Below are 23,384 nucleotides of genomic sequence, written 5' to 3'. Positions count from 1 at the left end.
GTAACGACATCTGTTGGTGGAATAGCAGAAACTACGACACTGCTAGGTTTATTGCGGTCATCATAAAAGTAAACTTGCTTTCGTGTTATTTTCGCTGATTATGGTCGTCGCCATATTGAAGAATTAGCTTACGTGAATGGAAAATAGTTAATTTTGCTTAAATTAGCAATGAATTGATAGTTTGTCACCTTTTTCATAACATGCTCACATAAATAAACTCACTCTGCTGAGTAGTCTTGTGATTCGAGATAGTTTTACTATATTCACAAATTGATTTATTTCATTCCAAGATGATAATATTTACTATTTTCGAAGCGCATTAATTTTATGAGTCTGCAACCCCAATATTCACAGTAAATTCGAATGCGCATAAGCCAGCACAATAACTAATAAAATATGACTTTGGAATAATCGTTTTCGAATGATGTATCCTCCTGAACTTTACGTGCCATCGAAGAAGCTTCTCTGCATCTTGAGCTGTCATAGTTATTGTTGAAATAAAAAAAACAACAACAATCGAGAATGGAAAATTTTTCAACTAGGTTTTAAAACGGGTTTATTGCTACTCTTAATGCTGTTTGCAAAACCTCTCCGAGAGTGGTCCACTTAGCCGGAAGATGCTCTTAAAGAGGTTATCAAGAGGTTTTGATGTATGATTCAGTTTTATTGCAAGTTTTATAAAATTGGTCATGAAGATCTCTTGTAGAGCCGAACAAAACTTAAAATGTTACTTGGGATGAAACTTATTGAAACGCCTCTGAAACTCCTTGAAGACCCTGAAATCGTAAAGAGTACCCAGGTAACAATTTGATGCTATACAAACGTTTTTAGAATTGTTTTAAAGCAGCCTACATTTGAATAAAAGCTGAGCACGAGAAGTACAATCCTTTTTTCAGCACCAAAACATTTAATTTTGGTGATTTTATTCAACCTTTGACTGATTTGAGGTTCACTGAAAGGCTGTTTTAAGGCTTAATATGCGCTGGTTAAGCGCATCGATTAGATTAATTTATTGTGTAAAAATGAAAAAAAAACTTTCATAAACCTATTTTTACCATTTGCTGCTCTCTATTTCTAGAAGAGATGTTTATAAATGTGAAAATAAATCCATGGGAAAACTGGAAATTGAACTCGGAGCTCCTGATTTATAGGCACTCACCTTAGCATCTACACTACACACAATTGTGTACATATACGCAAAACCGAGAGCATTACTTGTTGTGTCTGAATTATCAAGAACATAAGTTGAACTATGCTCGTACTTAGGCTGAAGCAATGTGCACCTCACAAAAACTTGATTGGGTCAGCTGTCAAAAAAAATATTTGATTAAAGGTTAAACAACAGACGATTAATTTTGTATGTTTTGAAGCTGGTTGTACAGATGAATATATTACTCAACTTGATATTCAACCATCAATATATTGCTGACTGAAGAGGATGAACAAGCCATACTTCAAACCATTATTCAGCTAGCTTATATTCAGCCACTGACACCATTAACCAGCCAATGTTCAGCCAATACTCTCACTGTTCAGCATTCTTTGTTACATGGGTAAAGTACTGCGAAAACAATATTTTGTAAGAAACCAGGTAGAGGTCGAGGACTTCCCGAGCGATCACGACGCACTGACTGCACGCGGTTGTAGGAGACCTGGAAACTTCAATCGTTCGATAACATGGGGAAACTGGAGGAACATTGCACAAGATCGACGAAGATGGTGCTTCACTAAAGCCTGTATCCGCAATAATCGGGACACAGAAGTACGTCAGTAGCTCTGTAAATAATCGGTGAAATTGGCCGAATAATTAATTGACTGAGAAATCTTTGCTGTATGTTTATTATGTGTGCAAAATTTCATAAAAATCGATGCATTACTTTTAACTGTGGGTGAAAAACAAACAGACGTGGTGTTTAGCATTTTGTACAATCATGACCAATTTTCATTCGCATAATAGATGATTCTTTTACGCTACAGTTCAAAGTTCTTTGATAATAATTATGAAATTTCGTTGACAGTTATGATACTTATAGAGACACTTTTTTGCAAAATTTCATTAACTTTGACCAATTGGTTTGAAAGCTACTGGTGTTGATAGGGGTGAGTGTTATTGATTTTTTTTCGTGTTTATCATGTGCGATTTTTGCCTATTCATAAGTTTTGAATTACTCTGCCAATTTTCATGAAATTTTCACAGAAGCTAGTTGATTATGTGTATATTATGCCTGTAAAATTTGATGATTATTGGTATAGTACTTTCAATAGTATAATCGAAACAATAAAGAGTGCTGACTAAGTGCTGTCTGAGGGGCTAAAATCACATTCAGTCCCAACACATGTTTCGACTATAAAATTGTGGGATGGTAACATAAGGCTGAATTTCAAAAGGCTGAATGCACATAAGGCTGAATACAAAAGGCTGAAACTATGGATATGTAACAAAAGGCTGAAATTACAAAAGGCTGAAATAACAAAAGGCTGAAAACATGGCAAATTCCTAAACTTGAAATATGCATAATAATGAACTCTATAGAATCTGAGCTGAGGGTTTAATGATTTAAAAGATGGTATTACACAAGGTATTATATTTTCCGGAATGCCCGGAGTGGCATTTGCCGATATGTCGTTCCCGTTGGTGCTGTGTCCTTATGCCGAAGGATATCATGCCTCAAATGCCACTAAGGCGAATGGGTTATAATGATTTTAATGCTAAGGAGGTTTACTAGGCAGCCTAGTTGAATGGTTAAATTATGATCTATGCATTTACCTCGAAAGAAACGCCTTTCTAAAAAAGCGGGAAAAATCTCTGATGGAAGAGTAAGTATTGTGACCGCAAATAGTACAGTATAACGACCAAGCGGAAAGGTTTGACGATAATATCTGCATACTAATAACTCTCCCGTGAGTGATTTTTCCTTCTTTTAAAAATAGGCTGTTCTTTTGAGGTATTTGCATATATTCAGTGTTGGCATTCTTACCAATGTGTAAAATGCAGCGAGCTTCTGCGTGCGCATATTCCTTAAAAACGATTCATCGGAGATTTCCCCTTCTTTTGAACATAGGCTGTTCTTACTGTGTTAGAATGTTATAGCTGCATCTTTTTTATCAAAGGTTTTCCTTCTTTTAAAATGTTGAAAGAACCATAATTTAAGTTCAGGTGTTGAAGCTGCTTACTTTTTACCAGATGTTTCTCCTTCTTATAAAATAGGCTATTCTTTCAAGCAGTATTGTATTCGAACAGAACGTGAGCCAAAAATGAACTGAACACTTTAAATTTTTTGATCGACAAAGCATTGAACTTGCCTGTCTGAGCTTTTGCTGCTTAAGAGCGCCCGCACGGTTCCCGTTCGACTCTGAGTTCACATGCGCTTATCTTCATCATTAAATCCTATGTATGTGTCTTCTTTCCTAGGACTAGAACCTTGTGCCACATCTACATGTTTGGACGTTATTATTTGTCACAGGGAAATGCATCATAGATCCTTTGGTACGACATTGTGGTCTCGGATATTGAAATACAGCTCCAGGAATTTAGATTTTTCGAAACACACGATGGTCAGTTAGCGCTCAACTTCCGAACCGAGCAGTCGATATTTCGTAACGAGTGAGCAATCGGAAGTCGTTCACGGACTTTTTTCTACGTTTTTGTCGATTCTATCTCCCAAGTCAAGCCTTGCAATTCCGCGCCGTCGTGTCTCGCGATGCCGCGCCGCGAAAATACGTTTCGCGTCGATTATTCGCAGTTTCCGAAGCAACTTTCCCACGAAGAAATTCATAATTTCGTTGGGAAAGAACTCGGTCTCTCGCGAGAAAACGTGCTTCTACTTCAGCCATGCAGGCGGCTAGGCTGCACATTCGTGGAGGTGAACAACCTCGAGCTTGCTGAGACGATTGTTCGACAGCACGATAACAAGCACGAGTTTGTGTTTGATGGTAAGGCCTACAAACTACGCATTCTGATGGAGGACGGAGCTGTAGAGGTACGCCTGTTCGATCTCTCGGGTGCGATCTCCAACGAGCAGATTGCCGAGTTTCTCACCCAGTACGGTGACGTCATCAACGTTCGTGACCTCCTGTGGGACGAACGAACCGCATTCGGCGGGATCAAGACTGGTGTGCGTATCGCCAGGATGATAGTGAAGAAAAACATCCCTTCACTCGTATCGATCCGAGGAGAAGACACGGCGGTGGCATACAAGGGGCAGCGGCAGACATGCTTGCACTGCCAAGAGTTTGTGCATGTCGGGATACCGTGTGTGCAAAACAAAAAACTGCTGGTGCAGAAACTCGCAGCAGACCAATCATACGCAAACGTCGCAAAGCAGACAGCGCCGTCGCATAAATCTGTGAAGCCGACCTCTCACAAACCACTCGAACCCCTAACACAAGCACACTCCTCCGGCCGAATGAATGCCAAACCAAAAGATCCATCAACCACAGCTGCCCAGCAGACAAACATCATGGCTCCCCCCGGTGTTACACTCACCGGACCGCAGCCTGTCATCCAAATCACGCCGATTCCAAATCCGACCACCGCTCATCGTAAGGCTGACGGTAATGAAACGGACAGCTCGCAAGCTTCGCGTGGATCAAGCAGCAGCCGACGACTACGTAGCAGACGATCGCCTCCCGGGAAAAAAATGCGGCACAGCGAAGAAACCTCCAACGAACACGGCCGAGTCTCCGGGGACGAACTACAACAACAATAGAGTACACCAGCGTAAACATCAGCACCATCAACATCAACACGATCACCAACCCAACAAAAATCAATGCTCTTCGTACATTCATCCGCACGGTAGACCTGGATATCGTGTTCTTGCAGGAGGTCGAAAATGAGCAGCTAACGCTGCCTGGCTACAACCAGGGGCCTACATCGTCGAAACCAAAACATGACGCTGAAAGCGAGCGCCCATCAGCATCGGACGGACGCCGACGACGGGAACATTCAAAACAACATGCATGCGCTTCGCTTCAGCCGCCCTTCTTGTCACTTTCTTCGACGCAACGACGGGTGGCGGCTCATTTTCACACCGACTGGGATTCAGTTGAAATTTTCAAATTGTCTAAAATGTATGTTTGCTTAATATTTTTATGGGTAATGACCTATTTCAGTAAAATATGCATAGAATATATTAACATTACACAGATTTGCCGGTTGTTACACTCATTAATTGAGTTATAACAGAGAAAATCATTCGATGTCGAACGAGCGTACGTGAGCTTGTGAGTACGAAACAAAGTGGCTTCTGCGACGACGCAGCGCCGTCGGTTCATCGGTGACGATGACAGTCGGGCTGAGCGACGACGACGGCGCCTTGTTTCCATTGACGATTGAAACCATTGTTTACAAACTTCGCCTGAAAATTTCAATTGAAATTGAAAATGTAGGGCCCTGGCTACAACGTTGTCTGCAATGTAGACCACGCAAGGCGAGGAACAGCGATCGCTCTAAAAGAGCATATTAAATTTTCGCACATCGAGAAGAGTCTAGATGGAAGGTTGATAGCTGTGCGTGTACACAATACAACTCTGTGTAACGTGTATGCCCCGTCAGGCTCCGTTCTACGCGCTGAGCGGGAACGATTTTTCAATAACACCGTAGCCTACTACCTACGGCACCGCACCGACCACATCGTCTTTGCGGGCGATTTCAATTGCGTGATTCGTCAGTGCGACGCAACGGGATCAAACTCGAGCCCCGCACTTCAAGCCACTGTACAGCAGCTCCGGCTGAACGATGTGTGGCAACAGCTACGATCGCGCGAGTCGGGCTACACGTACATTACGCACAACTCCTCGTCCAGACTCGATCGGATATATGTTAGCAACAACCTTCGGCAACAGCTGAGAGCAACCGAGGTTCACGTCTGCTGCTTCTCAGACCACAAAGCCGTCACCGCGAGAATATGCCTTCCTCTTCCCGACAGACCACACGGCCGAGGTTTTTGGTCTCTGCGCCCCCACCTCCTCACCATCGAAAACATCAACGAGCTTCAAACACGATGGCAGTACTGGACGCGGCAACGTCGCAACTATCGCTCATGGATGGAATGGTGGCTGTCATGTGCTAAGCCTAAAATAAAATCTTTCTTCCGATGGAAGTCGAAGCTCGCTTTCGATATTTTTCATCGCGAACACCAACGCCTCTACGAGCTGTTGCGGCGAGCATATGACGGCTATCAAAACAATCGTGCCATGCTAACCACCATCAACCGATTGAAAGCAGAGCTACTTTCTCACCAGCGACGCTTTTCCGAAATGTTCATCCGAATCAACGAAACGTTTATCGCCGGAGAGCCACTATCTACATACCAACTCGGAGAACGAATGAGACGGAAAACCACCATCGAGCAACTGCGAAATGAGAGAAACGAGATCATCGACGATTCGGATCGCATCCGCGATCACATGGTTGAGTATTTCACCGAGCTCTACGCGCGAGAGGCGGTGGAAGAAGAGCCTGCAGATGGTATCTTCCAATGCGAAAGAGCAGTACCCGAGCACGATGCTGTAAACAGAGCTTGCATGGATGACATCACGACGAGAGACATTCTCACAGCGATACGAACCAGCGCGTCGAAGAAATCTCCAGGACCCGACGGGCTTCCAAAAGAGCTCTACCTGGCTGCCTTCGATGTGATTCACCGAGAATTAAATTTGGTTCTAAACGAAGCCATCCGATCCAACATCCCTACGCAATTCGTTGACGGCGTGATTGTGTTGGTGAAGAAAAGAGATGCGGGCGAAACAGCTCGTTCATTTCGGCCGACAAGTTTAATCAATTTCGACTACAAAATCTTGTCTCGAATTTTGAAACAACGGCTTGAAAATGTGATGCATCAGCACAATCTACTGACGGGTTCACAAAAATGTTCCAACCCCGGTAGAAACATTTTCCAGGCCACCCTCGCCTTGAAAGATAGAATCGCATATCTGAAGGCCAACAGAAGAACAGCAAAATTGATCGGGTTTGATTTAGATCACGCTTTCGATCGAGTTGACCATAAGTTTCTGTTCAAAACAATGCGATCTCTGGGCATCAATGCGGCGTTAGTTGAACTTTTGTCCAGCATAGCAACAGCTTCTTCGTCTCGGTTGTTAATCAACGGGCACCTCTCCGCATCTTTTCCGATCCAACGGTCGGTCCGCCAAGGGGATCCTCTCTCCATGCATCTGTTCGTTTTATACCTGCATCCCCTTCTGCAAAGGTTGGAACAAGTGTGTGGAGCGGACTTAATAGTCGCATACGCAGATGATATTAGTGCCATCGTCACCAGGGTGGAACAGTTAGATGAAATGCGAAACTTGTTCAGGAGCTTCGGACGTTTTGCGGGGGCACGCCTGAACGAAGCCAAAACAACAGCAATCGACGTAGGGGTAATAAATCAACCGCTTACAGCTCCCTGGCTCCACACGGGTGAGACGATAAAAATTCTTGGTGTGCTGTTTTCGAATTCCGTGCGGCAAATGAGTGCAATGAATTGGGACCTTCTTGTGACCAACTTCTGTCGTCAAGTTTGGCTGCACTCACAGCGCACCCTAACGTTGCAGCAAAAGGTAACTCTGCTGAACACCTTTATCTCCTCCAAAATGTGGTACATGAGTGCCCACCTGGTCCCATCATCGTTTCATCTGGCGAAACTGACAGCGACAATGCGAAGGTTTCTATTCCGTGGGATACCTGCAACTGTTCCCATGCAACAGCTGGCGCGTCACCGAGACCAAGGAGGGCTGAAGTTACATTTGCCTGCATTCAAATGCAAGGCATTATTGATCAATCGTTTCCTTCATGAGATCAACTCCCTTCCCTACTTTAGCTCCTTTCTTCAACATAATCCTCCACAAATTAATTCCATCACCGACCTCCCTTGCCTCAAACAAATCCTCAGCAACTACGAAAACCTTCCTTTCCAAATTCGCCAACACCCTACCGCCGATGCTATCAACCGCTTCTTCATCGAGAGGACAGACCGACCAAAGGTGGAGATCGATAACGACAACATCAACTGGGTACGAGTGTGGAAAAATATCTCGTCGCGTGGCCTCTCGTCTGCCGAAAGAAGCAAACTCTACCTATGGGTCAACCAGAAAGTGCCGCACCGACGGATTTTGTTTCGAATGAGGAGAACGGACGGCGAGCAGTGCACACTCTGTACGACGGTTGTCGAGACAATTCGACACAAATTTTTCGACTGCCCCAGAGTACGACATGCATACGGGCTGTTGCAGCAAAAGCTATCGGCAGTGATCCAAAGGGGACGGCGCAATATAGACTGTAACGAACTTATTATACCAGTACTTGAACAATTTCCAAAGAGATCCATAACATTAGCGTTGAAGTTATTAGTAGTCTATATCACTTTCATTGAAAGTAGCAATGATAGAATTGATTTAGAGGAGTTAGAATTTGCTTTTGAAGTCAATGTTTAATCAATTATAGATGTAATTTAATTTAAACAAATTCGACAATAAACGCAATTTTACAAAAAAAATGGTCGTGTTCACTCTTCAATAAAAGGAGATTGAATTAGCCCAAAAGAAGGGTTAAATGGCCAAAATTGAAGGGTTAAATGGCGCAAATATGACCATTTTAGTATCACAGATACCAGGGTAACATGTTAGTCAGCATGCTACGGGTTCAGTCCTTTCCGGTTCATGCCGCGTTCAATTTGCATGTTCAAATATATTTGATCGCAGGGTGCCGAGTATGAACTTCAATGCAATTTGAACGCGTTCATACTGCAGTGCTGCAATTCGGTTCTGAATTCTTATGCGCACAACATTGGGGGAAATAGTTTCTGTCGATATGTGATGCTAATAAACCTGTTTAGTCACCCGGAGTTCCTTGAGAAACTTAATCAGGAATGGCCAACTGATGGACCGACGATCAGACTCTATTGGTTTAGACAATTTTATGATTTTCAAAAATTCATGCCAATAACTCCGTTACTGTATTGTATTAAATCATATGATTAGAAATCCGGATTTTCCAAAACCCATGTTGACTGGACTGGTACGCTCAGATATGGTTTCAATAGCAGAAGAATTTTTGAAACTAATGAGCTCAAAATGTTTGAACTCTGTGGAAACATGGTGGAGGTATGGCCATTTCAGTTTCGCGGATTTCGCTAGTGTTCAATTTAGAGCTTGCACGCGTTATAAATTTACATAGAACTGAACAAAGTTCAAACATTTTTGAGCAACAGTTAGGAACAATAGTTTTTGCCTCAAAAACGAGTGGAAATAAATTGTTGGCGAAATCCTTTGTCAATTTGAGCCAAAATAGTTTAGTATTAGCGGGGTATTGGCCGATATGATACTGAAGAAAGTATAATAACATAGACATTATGGTACCGAAATCCATAAGATTATATTCCACTTGAATGTATTTTCATCAGTTAGAGTTAGCTCACGTGACCAGATGTCCATTCGATGAATAGTTAAATCGATCGAATGTCATATACTTCCTCTTCCGTAAAATGGGTTTTGACCAAATGACCGTTAGACCAAATGTACTTTCGAGCAAAGATTCTTTTGTTTCATATGATCATTTTCAAGTCAAGTCAAATGTTTATCAAAGACCAATAGATTAGCTATAAATGTCTAAAATGTCATTTCATTCGATTCTCTACAACTTTCAAAACTTTTCAACATGTTGATATCTTTCAGCCTTTTGATATCTTTCAGCCTTTTGATGCTTTCAGCCTTTTGATCATTCAGCCTTATGTGTTTCAGCCTTTTGATCATTCAGCCTTATGTGATTCAGCCTTTTGTACGTAACCCAAAATTGTTGATAGTGCATCTATTTTTTTGAAATTTTGCTCATGCAACAAATGTAGATTGAGAGGTTTGTGTTCAAAATTTCAGACATTTACTTTGCCAAATTCAAAAGTTACAGCGCTGACCAGCAAAACTAGGGGCTGTACAAAATTCAATGGCGCACATCTTACTCTTTCGTTGCTACAACAAAAAGTACTGCACCGATTCACATGAAATTTTGTAGGTGAAATGAACACATCTTAAGATGTTATTAGACAAAATTTGAGCAATTTCAATGTATCCATTGCAGAGTTACGGCTCTTTGCACAAGGAAGTCAAGAATATTTCCAGTTTCCCTCAGCACCCAAGATGATACTGTAACTGGCTTTAGGACATTTCGTCGAATGACATTTGGTCGAATGACGTTTGGTCGAATGACATTTGGTCGAAAGTACGTTTGGTCGAAAGGACATTTGGTCGAATGGACATTTGGTCGAAACCCATTTTGTGGAAGAAGAAGCATATGACATTTAGTCGAATGGTCAATTCGTCGAATGGACATTTGGTCGAAAGGCGCTAACCGATGAAAAGAGATTTAAGTGGAAAAAAATATTCTAGATTTGGGTATCTGAATTTATTTGTTACTGAACTTATTTGGTTGAAAGTATGTTTGGACGAAAATATATTTTCACCAAAAAAAATCAACAAATCTCGAAACATAAAATTCAACGGTGACGAAAAACCCCACAAAGAATATACGTTAAGTTGTATAGCAATTTAATCATGTTAATAATATCAAACATTAAACAGCAAATATTTCATTCAAGGGTGTTTATTATTAAGGTAACTTGTTTTGCAATGTGGTTTTCGTTGGCATTGGTGAAGTAGTTGATTTTCCATCGAAGATTTCTCCATATCTTTAATATTGGCTCTTCTTCCAAGTTTCATAATTTCACTGCGTTTTTGTGTAGCACATACTGGCTTTTTCATCAAAGGTTTCCCCTTCTTATCAACATATGCTGTTCTTTCAAATTTGTTATTTGTGCTGACAGTGGACATTATGGTTGTGATTTTTTTATTGATGATTTTTTCCTTCTTTTGAACATAGGCTATTCTTTAAAGTTTCGTATTTGTACTATGTTTAAATGTTATGGCTGCTGTCTTTTTCTCATGTATTTTTCCTTCTTTGAAACATAGGCTATTCTTTCACGTTTATTAACCCTCCTAGGATGTTCGGTTTTTCGCACCACGATGGCGTAATGCACGTTCAGCGTGCCTGTTTGGAACACAAGCTGCTCTTCATTAGCTGATGCCTTTTTTTTTTAGATATTTTTCCTTCTTTCAAACATAGGCTGGTCTTTCAAGTTTACTCATTTCATTGCGTCATGTATCAACTGCTGATTTTTTTCATCAGTGGTTATACCTTCTGGGGTTTTGTTCAAGTTTCCTGATTTTATGTACTATGTTCATATGTTGAAGATGCAGATTTTTTATCTGATATTTTTCCTTCTTTTAAACATAGGCTGTTCTTTCATGTAGTGTTGCACTTGAACTGAACACGAGTCGAAAATATTTAATATAAATGCTTTCAAACGCAGTAGAAGTTTAACTTGCGTGTCAGAGCTCAAGACCCCCCGTTCAGATACCGATTCAGCTCCGAACTCATATGTGCTTACTCTATCGATATGTTATGCGAATAAACTGGTCCGGTCACCCGGAGTTTCAGAAAATCCGTCAATACATTGTGGGGTTGACAGGGGATGAGGTGTAAGAAAATGTTATTGATAGCCATTACTTTTTGAGATTTTTTTTCTGGAATAGCCCACCAATGGACTGATGACAAGACTGATTGGTTTATTGGTTTATGATCTTTGATGGTTATTGTAGCTGACATGCCGAACATATTCCTAAAAATCCGGATTTTCCGAAAACCACGGTAATCAGACCAGTTCAGTCGGATAAGCTCCCAAAAACATAAGTTTCTGAATCGAATCCCAAGATTATTCAAATCTTTGAAAAATGGCAGATATATAACCATTTCAGTTTTGAGGATACCAGGGTATCATGCGTTCCAACTTCCAACTGAAGAATTTTCAAATATGTCTGATCGCAGCGTGCCGAGTTTAAACTTGAACGCGTCACTTTTTTCATGTTATCCTCTTATGGTAGTATCATGCACTGCAAGCAAGTATCATCATTCGGGTATCGCTAGGTGTATTTTCGGACATTCTCACGTACGAAGTAAATAGGTACTGCTGATTTGCATTGCTCTAGCAGCGAATGCCACAAGCCGCAGAGCAATATTGTTGGTAACGAGATGATAGTTTTCCAATGACAGGTTCAACAAAAGTTTTTTTTTTCCGTTGATCTGCGAATAGTAGCCCCATTAACGTCGGCATTCTGCAGTTCACGAGCCAGGTGCGCAAGACATGTGGGTTGAATTAAAGTTCTCACGTTCCAAGATTTGATTTTCCAATCGTTATCCGTAAATCGTTGCCTGGTCTGTTGCCGGTCAATCAATCTCTTTCTTCTCTAGCATTTTTTCTGGTAGGTGACGGTTTAAAACAGGCTTCCTTACCGGGGCTGCTCTGCCTACATGGCGCTCAAGGGGCTACCACCTTGGGTACGCACCTCCCTATTGAGTATTCGGAACGTACCTACTCAAGCTGAAGTCGGAAATACAACAGTGCGCGGACTGCCCTACCTGCTAAGCACATAACTCTTATCTAGCGGTTTTTGTCATCGGCTGGTCTAGTGTCTTTTCATCAGTTAGTGCCTTTTGACCAGATGTCCATTCGACGAATTGTCCGTTCGACTAAATGTCATATGTTTCCTACTCCATAATATGGGTTTCGACCAAATGTCCATTCGACCAAACGTCCGTTCGACCAAATGTACTTTCGACCAAAAGTCATTCGACCAAACGTCATTCGACCAAATGTCATTCGACGAAATGTCATAGATTCACTGTAACTAATATTTCCACGAACACTAGCTACAAATCGGCCAGTGACAATAAGCTAGATCAATAATTAGCTAATGCTGTGAGCATGCCGGCACAAGTTGATATGTTGTGATTCAATTACAATCTGAACAACCAAATGACAAGCCCTCTTCAGCTGAACCATCCCGTCGTCGATAGGATAAACTTTCAAGAACTTCTACTCTCAATCTAGCATCCTTTAAGTGGCTAGACTTGAAGCCATGAAGAACTTCCATCCACCTCGCACACAGCCTTGAATGAAGTCTAAGCATCAAAATGTGCGGCAGCAAGCGTCCCAAAGTGCGATAAAATATGACAATCCCTTCACATCGCGCGAGGACCCGCCGCGCCCCGTGACACGGTGGCGACGACGACGACGATGATGTTCTCCGATATGCTAAACTGTTTCAAAACTGTTCGTTCACCGGGAGCAAAATATCAAATGACAAAGTTGAGTGCTCTTTGAACAAAACCACTTGACTGTAAATGCAAATGAACAGCAGAGGCGGTGGCGTCGTCTCCCCGCGTCGTCTGTCTTCGTGTGCGGGTGGTTTCAGAGAGATTCAACACCGATGAAAGGGAAATTGCGATACCAACCAACCTTCGGTTTGGGGGTGGTTCGATTGGGACGGAATAAAATGTCAAACAAATGTGAAATATATCAAACATATGAAATATCGAAATTGGGACTTGAAATGTATGCTCAATTAAAAACACAATGAAATACAGTAATCCCACTCCCGACAAACTCGCAAAATGTGAGTTCTTCCTTCGGAAGGGAAGTAAAGCGTGGGTCCCGAGATGAACTAGCCTAGGGCTAAAAATCCCGTTAATACAGATAAAAAAAATTAAAAAAAAAAATGTGGAAAACAGAAAATAAATTCCATTCGATGAAATTTTGTTTTATTAGCAGATATAAAACACAGCTGTTTGTAAATTTGTTTCCGAAGTTATGTCAAAACTTCAGCAAAATCTGTTCATAATCAACAAGTCTTTCCTTTTTTATTATATCGATTGAATCTATGGATATTGTATTATTTATAATCATCCTAAATACATGGAAAACGATGTACTTCGATTGAAAGTATATCTATTTTCGTGCGCCATTTACATTTCACCCCCGCGAGGGTATAAGTAACAAGGAAAATAACTGCCCCTGCCAGAAGGGCAGAGTGAGGGTTTTGAAGCATGGCAATGCGCGAACGCGCAGCGAGCGCAAACTTTTAATTATATTCCGTGTAATTGAATACACTTAACGTCGTTTAAAAGTTTACCATTGATCTACAATCCAAATCAGCAGAAATTTAATTACTGCCGGACCGGTGTGGTGGTTGCTTGCCACCACCCGGACAATGCGGCCCAGAGTGGACACCTGATACTCACCTTTCTCTGGGGTAAGGGTTGGGCAGAAAAGTGTAGTTATTCATTTTGAGGCATAGAATTAGAGTTTGATGGAAATTTAATTAAAATGGATTACAATTCCACCGCTGGTTGTCAATATAACTGAGTTGATTGGATAAATTATTGTAAATCAAGTGAAAGTTTAATAGATACTGATTCATAAAATTCCACTCTCATTAAACTCACAGAATGAGAGTTCTTCCTTCGGAAAGGAAGTAAAGCAGTGAGCGTCAAGATAAACTAGCTTAGTGTAGAAAATATGGAAGAAAAGAAGTGTGATCAGGTATCATAAAATTGACATCAGTCGATTTGTCGATTGGCTAAAGTTGGGTAACGTGTTCAGAAGGAATCAAACAGACCCCATTAAGGTCCTTAGCCTCTAACCAGCAACCCCTATCCCTATCCAAGAAAAACTGGGCAGGCTACAAGCACCTTAGGGATGATCCAGTAACCAAATAAGGAGAATTATTTAGCATTAGCATTAGCCGCCTCCAAAAATATGGACATACGTAGCACCTCTTTCCAACACAGCCTCTCTTATCGTTACACCTGAAGATCACCACAGCAGACGGAATCGCAAATCAACCACGTTCTGATTGACGGACGGCACTTCTCCAACATTATCGACGTCAGGACCTATTGTCGCGCCAACATCGACTCCAACCACTATCTGGTGATGGTCAAACAGCGCCCAAAACTCTAAGTTATCGACAATGTACGGTACCGGCGACCGCCACGGTACAACCTAGAGCGACTGAAACAACCGGATGTCGCCTCAGCATACGCGCAGAATCTCGAGGCCACGTTGCCAGACGAGGGCGAGCTCGATGAGGCCCCTCTAGAGGACTGTTGGAGTACCGTTAAAGCAGCCATCAACGACGCAGTCGAGAGCACCATCGGGTACGTGGAATCGACGGAACGAATGGTTCGACAAAGAGTGCAGAATGGTTTTGGTGGTGAAGAACGCAGCGAGGGCGGTAATGCTGCAGCAAGTAACCCGAGAAAAAAGCGCCGCCTGAAAAAAGCGGAGTGCGAAGAAATGGAACTGCTGTGCCGGTCCCAAGAAACACGGAAGTTCTATCAGAAGCTCAACGCATCCTGCAACGGCTTTGTGCCGCGAGCCGAAATATGCAGGGATAAAGACGGATGAACCAACTCCCACGCTGAGGGAAGTTAAGGATGCCATTCACCAGCTCAAAACCAACAAAGCGGCTGGTTAGGATGGTATCGCAGCTGAACTCATCAAGATGGGCCCAGAAAAGTTCGCCACTTGTCTGCATCGGCTGATGGTCAGGATCTGCGAAACCGAACAGCTACCGGAGAAGTAGAAAGAAGGGGTAATCTGCCCCATTCACAAGAAAGGCGACCATTTGGAATGTGAGAACTTCAGGGTGATCACTATTTTGAATACTATCTACAAAGTGCTATCCCAGATCATCTTCCGTCGTCAGTCACCTAAAACGAATGAGTTCGTGGGAAGTTGTCAAGCCAGCTTGATCGACGGCTGGTCGATAACGGACCAGATCTTCACCGTACGACAAATCCTCCAGAAATGCCGTGATTACCACACAGTTCAAAATTGTTACATCGAGTTCGCTGTAACAAAATGACCTCCATCGCTTTCAACACAATTCTCCATCGGATTGTAAGATAACAGGTTGTCTCCAGTATGGAGCTTGCTTACAACTTTGCGTGCAACACATTCTTCTATGTAAAATCGTATGAAATGAAATGGAAATTTAAGCGTTCTAATATTTGCGTCACGTGTAGTTTTCAGAATTTCTTTCTGTGCAGGTCCCAACGCATCACCTGTTCATCGACTTCAAGGCGGCATACGACAGTATCGACCACGCAGAGCTATGGAGAATCATGGACGAAAACGGCTTTTCTGGGAGGCTGACTAGGCTGATTAAAGCAACGATGGACGCTGTGCAAAACTGCGTAAGGGTTTCGGGTGAACTATCTAGTTCATTTGAATCTCGCCGGGGACTGCGACAAGGTGATGGCCTCTCATGCCTACTCTTCAACATCGCTCTGGAAGGTGTGATGCGACGAGCCGGGCACAACATCCGGGGAACGATTTTCACAAAATCTGGTCAATTTGTGTGCTTTGCGGACGACATGGACATTTGGAACGGTGGCAGAGCTGAACACCCGCCTGAAACGCGAAGCAGCAAAAATCGGCCTAGTGGTGAATGCCTCAAAAACAAAGTAAATGCTGGTAGGCGGCACCGAACACGACCAAATCCGTCTGGGTAGTAATGTTACGATAGACGGGGATACTTTCTAGGTGGTGGAGGAGTTCGTCTACCTCGGATCCTTAAGTACTGACGGCTGACAACAACGTGATGTCTTGTTTTAAATGCGATGTTGAACAAATAAATGTATGTATTAGCAGTAGCATTTGCATTTTACAAGCCGCACAAGTTTGAAGGTAGTACAGTCCCACTGTCTCTAACAAGAATTTGGTATTTTTTTGTGGAAGGACTAAGTCAGAAGGATACTGTTGGTCAACATTTATGCACCAAAAAGTTGTATGGGAACAAAGTCACCTAATTATACGAATTCCAGTACTCTCGAGACAAAATTGATGACTTTCACTTGCATTTCCCGGACATTCAGGAGCAATATCACCAAAAAAGTAGCCGAGGATCACGTGAAAATGAGGACGAGTTCCCGATGGGAATAAGACAAACTTTCACAACAACCGTGATTTAACCGAAGATCAATTTGCAAGCACTCTCCGATGCCTATCATTTGGCACCACCAGCCATTTCTCAATTCGACCGACCATAATTAAAGCAGCGCGGAGCAAAGAAAATGCGTGACAATTTGAAAACGCAGCCGCTCGCGCGCACAGCCTGCTACGATCTCAAGTAACCAGGTAGGAGCAGCTCATAAAAACAAGTTAGGGGCGGCGTTTATCGTTCAAGAACCAGTGAAGAACTCTAAGCTGTACACTAATAAACCTATCTGAATTTCAGTCCAGCGATGCAGCCGTGAAAACAATTGTAACGGAAAGTCAACAAGAAGGAATATGGGCCTAAACCAATGCAATAGCCACGATGCCAGTAAAAAAAATAGCCAAATTACAATAAAATAAGCACGATTTCATAGAAAAATTGGAAGTCCAAAAAAATGGCAACATCTGATAATTTTCCCAAGTTCAATTTCAGTACAACTTTTGTACTATCGTTACATTATGATCCGTATAGGGATACTCTGAGCCAGTGCTGCAATTTTTCGATAGGCCTTTAAGATAGCTATATTTTGCTTTTTTTCATTTTCTCCGTTTTGGTTTTCCTGTCATTGTTGTTTTCCGATCAGCAACACGGGAGCGAAATGAAATAGGTATTCACACCCGCACGCAGCGTGCTGAAAGCGAGAGCTGACAGGGCTAAATTTCCATTCCATTTTCTGTAGTTGAATGTTTCACCCGTGGTAGCGTATAGGGTACTCACTCTCACAAGCCACCGCTTGAGACGAATGGCCTTTCAGGGAATTGATCTTGATGGGTCGCTCATGAATGGAGCTCTCGGACTGTCAGTTCTCACATCGAGGAACTGAAAACGACCGCCGCAGTCATTCATTTTCGGCTGAAAAACAGACACTGAGACTGATATTTTGCAGGACTGCTCTGAACGCGTCAAAGAGACGATAACTACTCAAAATGAATAGGAATAGGACTGTCAGAGTACATTATGGCTCACTACAGAAACATCTATCGTCTAATGGTTTCGGTTTGCAGTCACAGAAATAAGCGTTGGTTCTGTTATTTCATCGCCAACGTTTCGATCCTCGGGTTTGGATCTTCTTCAGGGCTAGAAGTTAACCAACTTGTGAAATGCCGTGTTTGCACGGAGGTATGTCGGGATTTTTGTGGAAGATTACTCTCCCTTTCTTCGACGGTGAAACATCCGTTTAAAGTGCAATTCCGGACAGTGTAGAAAAATCCCCATTAATTAATTTTCCCATTCAAGGGTACAAAATTGTCAATGAGGCCATTCCACTAAAATCCCGACATACCTCCGTGCAAACACGGCATTTCACAAGTTGGTTAACTTCGAGCCCTGAAGAAGATCCAAACCCGAGGATCGAAACGTCGGCGATGAAATAACAGAACCAACGCTTATTTCTGTGACTGCAAGCCGAAACCATTAGAAGTCCCACTAAAATCAGTCATCCAAGAAAGAAATATCTATCTATCAGGAAAATTTCTTTCCAGGATCTTTTCCACAATCCATGGATACATTATATTTTTCAATTTTCAACATTTACCTGCCTCTTGTAATGTATATTCCAATATAACCAAGTTCGTAACACTATCGAAGAATCTCCTTCCTCCCATGTGGAGGACGGAATATTGTCTGCAGAAATCCTGCCACAAAAAAAAAATGCGTGAGAAATTCTAATATGAATTCTGGCAAATATCCGGGAAAAATCAGGATCTATATCTGAGGGTAACTATAACTGGAAGTCTGGGGAGTTCCAAGAAAAAACTCTAAAGAAAGAATCAATGAAAGACTCCCTGGAGGACGTAATGAAAGAATTCTAGGAGTAATTTCTGAAGCAATCCCTAAAAGAATTCATGAAGGATGTTCAGAATAAGCATCTGAAGAAATCCCTAAACAATCTTGGAGAAATCTCATAAGGAGTTCCCTAAAATATCGTGGAGGAATCCCTTGAGAAGTCGCTGAAGAAGGAGTTCCAAGCGGAGTTGAATCCCAGAAGAAATTTCTACATGAATTCGTAGAGAAATCCCGATCGATAGGTATCTCTGAAAGAGTCCCAATAGAAATTCTTGTAGAAATGTTAGGAGGAATTCCTGAAGAAATTCTCGGAGAAACCCCGAAAAGGATGCCGAAAGGAACCCCGAAAGGAATCCCGAGAAAAAAGTGTACCACGCAGCCTCACCAAGTTCACTGCGACAGTTCTGTTGATTTGCGGACATGACATAAGTTTGATGAAAATACTTAATAAATCAATTGACTCACAACTCGGACAACTGGTAGCGATGTCACGTTAATATTATATCCGAAACATTAAATTTAGGCTTAAGCAAATAAAATCGTCTCTACGGCGAAGTCCAAACACAAATGCATGGTAAGATGCAAATTGATCTTCCTAAGTATTGCGAGAAACATCTATTTCGTTGGAAATGATAGATAATAAAACCATGAAGTTTTGAATTTACCGAAGAATCTTGTTAGCAATTTCGAGATTTTGGGAACAGAAGACCTTTCAATTATCTTTCAAGTTATTTTACCAAGTATCTATGAAAAAAGTTTTCTTGTGATATTTCTGAGAATTTTCCTCTGACAATTCATGAAATCACCATTTAATACGTGTGAAATGCACAAATCAAAAATAAGTTCTAACATACGCCCTACAGCTTTTAAAAAGAATTTTCTAAGAATCTCTTAAGCAATCTTAGAACAAACTTTATCGAAAATTGTAATTGTATTCAAACGTCGAGTTCTTCGCTATTAATTTACTTAAAAATTGCTATTAGCTAGGCATGAATTTTGCCAGAAACCAGTTTATGAATTCATTATTATCCCTGCACAAAAGTTCTAAGAATTACAGTTCAGTATCAAAATCATATCGGCATGTAGTCCTTCAAAGAGTCTCTTAATGAAATTTGAGAGAAATCAACGAAAAAATCCCGGGAGGAATCCCTGAATGCATTCCGGAAAACAAATTCCCAAAAATAGCGCGATGAATCAATAAGGGAACCCTGGGAGGAATCCCTGATGGAATGCGAGCAAGAATCCTGGAGGAATCTCTTAAGGAATTTATGAAGAAATCCTGGAAAAAAAACGTGAAAAGAAGTCCTGAGAGAAGTCCGAGAAAATCCCTACAGTCCCGGGAGAAATCAAAGAAGGATAGGTGAAGCGGACCGGGTTTTATGGTTAAAGCACGTGACTATCACGCTGAGGACCTGGGATCGAATCCCACTCCCGACAAACTCGCAAAATGTGAGTTCTTCCTTCGGAAGGGAAGTAATGCGTGGGTCCCGAGATGAACTAGCCCAGGGCTAAAAATCTCGTTAATACAGATAAAAAAATGAAGGAGTCCAATGAGGTATCTCTGAGGAAAGCTTGGGAAAATATCTAACTGAGTCTCAGGAAAAAAAACTCTAATGAAATCCCAAGGGGATTCAAAGAAGTAGTACCGCGAGGAATTTCTGATGGAATACCAAGAAATATCAGTGCAGGAATCCCCTGAGGAGAAACACCGCTGAGGAAATTCAGTGAGGAGTTTCTGAAGGAATCCCAGAAAAATTCCAGAAGAAATTCCGAAAAGCATCCAGGGGGAAATTTTTAGAAAATCCGAGGAGAAATCAATAAAGGAATGCTGGAAGCGATTCCCGGAAGAACCTTTGGAAGAATCGCTGAAGGTATTTTGGAAATAATAGTTAAAAGAAATCCGGAAAAAATCAACGAAGAAATCCCAGGAGTAATCAATGAAAGTATTCTGGGAGGACTTCCTAAAGGATCCCGGGAGAAAACCAGGAAGAATCAGTTGAAAGAAACCTGAGAGAAAACTCTAGAATCCTGGAAGAATCTTGGAGCAACCTTAGATGAAATCCCGTCAATAATCCGCGAAAGAATCTGAAAGAAAATCCACAAAATATGCCTTAAGGAACTTCGGCATGAATCCTTAAAGGTATCCCGAGAGAAATCAATTACATAATCCCGGAAGAAATTCCTAACGGAATATTAAAAACCCAGTTTAATCCACCTAGTGGTGATAGTGCCTTTCTCGTCGAACATGTACTCATGATATTTCCTTGGTTGGAATACTACTGGGATGATTTTGCTTCAGCATGTTGGCTTCAGCCTTTTGGGGGAATTGAAAACACTAGTTTATGATTTTTCCGACGTTTCGATCTGTATGGAGCCTTTTCAACGGTTCAATCGGTCAAGGTTTCCTAGTCAAGATGGCCTTGCCTAACTTAAAAATGTCATACGGAAGTTTTGGTATTTATTGAGTCTGTCCGGTTTGAAACCGTCGTGATGTGGACAGTCTCCTACCTATCGGGCGGTTTAGAATTCGGTCCCTGTTTTTGGAATCTTCTACTATTGTTTGTTTAGCTAGTTTCTGTGCAAGGGCCATCATTCTGAAGCATGATCTTTCCATCGACGTAATGCGAACTGTTCCTGAATCCTGAGAATACCTTATTTAGAAAAGCAATAATTTTAATAAAAATGGGAAATTTATTAATTGAACATATTCCGACGTTACGTTAAACGTATAGACTGGGCTGAAAAATATCAGAATTTTCAGTTGACTGCTTGAGCACCTTCACTATCACTGAAGACCGATCAACATCAAGACGATAATTATAAGCTAGGATAACGTCTTTCACAATCCCAGATGACTTTACGGCAGGCCTGCTCAACCTTTCGTGGCCGCGAACCACAAGTGATACTCCATACCAGTCGACGGGTCAGACATTAAATTTTGACATCAAATTTCGAAAGCATGAATGCAACAGTGAAATTTTGTACATCCGATTACCCGTTCTCACGGCAAATCACAACACTGACATCATTTGGGTCATAAAAATGTGAGCAAGAATTCTTGATTTTTTGCAAAAATCACCCTGAATACTTTTTTTTCTGAATTTTGCCGAACTGCAGGTTGCAGCAAACAATTTGCTGACATTCAGCAAACTTCCCTGATTCGTTCAGTAAACTCTGCTGTTCAGCAGCAACTTTTTCTGAAATTCAGTAAATTTTGCTGAAATGCTGCTTTAAATTTGGCTGTATTTAAATTTTTTAATCTTTGAAAATTTTTAACAAAACACTCTACCTATTTCGAGTTTATTTTTAATATTAAATTTTATTTAAATATGAAATATCTTCAAATATGGGCCAAGTTTCATTCATCGATTCCGTGGGCCGTATGTTGGACAGTCCTGCTTTACGGTCTTCGACATAGTTTTTTCTTCACACTTTAGGCTATATTTTATTATCATAGGTTACCAAATTCATGTAAAATTTGACAAAAAATGCAAGCAAGTGAAATTGCCCATACTAAATCCCATAAAAAAATTCCCAGTAGTTTTAGACGGAAAAGAGGATTGAAAAAACTTTCTCCGGGGTTGATGCGATAATTTTCTCATATAACGTTGACCTATCCTACTGGATGTTTTTACACCTCAGTGATTTGATGAGATTGCTTTAGTACAGACAAACAGACACATCATTTGTAACATATTGCTATTATATTCATCGTTACGAAAAAATAATCGCCAAATGCTAATCAGGTTGCGTTTCACTGCGGCTTGATGTTGGTAGTGAGTAGACGTCAAACGAGCAACAACGATTAATATTTGTTTCAACCGTTGAAAACAAGGACGATGGAGAGTGAGTAGAGTAAGACGTCTGTATGTATGTGGCCATAGTTCAGTCCAGATTTTGTTTTCTTACACATATTTATCGCTTGCATTGACTTTGTTCATTTTTGAAGTTCCTGCGAAGCACCCAATGCTGGTTTTGCATCACTATCGGTAGCCTCTAATGTGGTCTGAGCCTATTTTCTTGCTAATCGTTCCTCATGGTTTAAAAAAGACCGCGGTTCGATGTGGCGCATGCATAGGTTTGGTTCTTTTTGGCATTTGGCCACTTCCGGCTGGACACCCTAGATCGGTCCTGGAACACTATCGGTAGCCTTTATAAAGATCTTCGTTGTGGTCTGAGCCTGTTTTCTGACTAATCGTTCATCACGTTATTTAAAAAGCCGCTGTTTAATGTGCCGCAGGCATGGGTTTTGTTATCTACTACATTTGACCACTTCCAGCGGGACACCCGGAACCGGTTCCGGAGCTCTATCGGTTGTTCCAAATATGATCTGAAACTATTCTCTTTTATTAACCGTTTATCAGGTTGCCTGAAGAGCTTGCTATTTGATGCGTTACATGTAAGGGGTTGGTTAACTTTTATACTTGGCTACATCCGGCATGACATCTGGAGCTGGTCCAGTAACACTACCGGTTCCGATATGGTCTGAGAATGTTTCCCTGCCCACTGTTCATCAGGCTATCGAAAAAGCCGCTGTTTGTTGTATCGCATGCATGGATTTGGTTCACTTTCATATTTAGTCACTTCCGGCGGAACATCCAGAACCGGTTCCGGCACACTACCGGCTCAGATATGGTCCGAGAATAATTTCCTGTCTACTGTTCATCAGGTTATCGAAAAAGCCGCTGTTTGATGTATCGCATGCATGG

General features: G+C 41.6%; 1 protein-coding gene across 3 annotated transcripts in view; it reads right to left on the bottom strand.

The window, feature by feature from the left end:
* Positions 1-23,384, bottom strand: part of LOC115269993 (peritrophin-1) — a 285,409-nt gene that overhangs the window by 27,086 nt on the left and 234,939 nt on the right. The gene's annotated exons all lie outside the window — the stretch shown is intronic.

The sequence above is a fragment of the Aedes albopictus genome, chromosome 3, assembly GCF_035046485.1.
Source record: "Aedes albopictus strain Foshan chromosome 3, AalbF5, whole genome shotgun sequence".
Taxonomy (NCBI): domain Eukaryota; kingdom Metazoa; phylum Arthropoda; class Insecta; order Diptera; family Culicidae; genus Aedes; species Aedes albopictus.
This window is presented reverse-complemented; position numbering and strand designations above follow the sequence as displayed.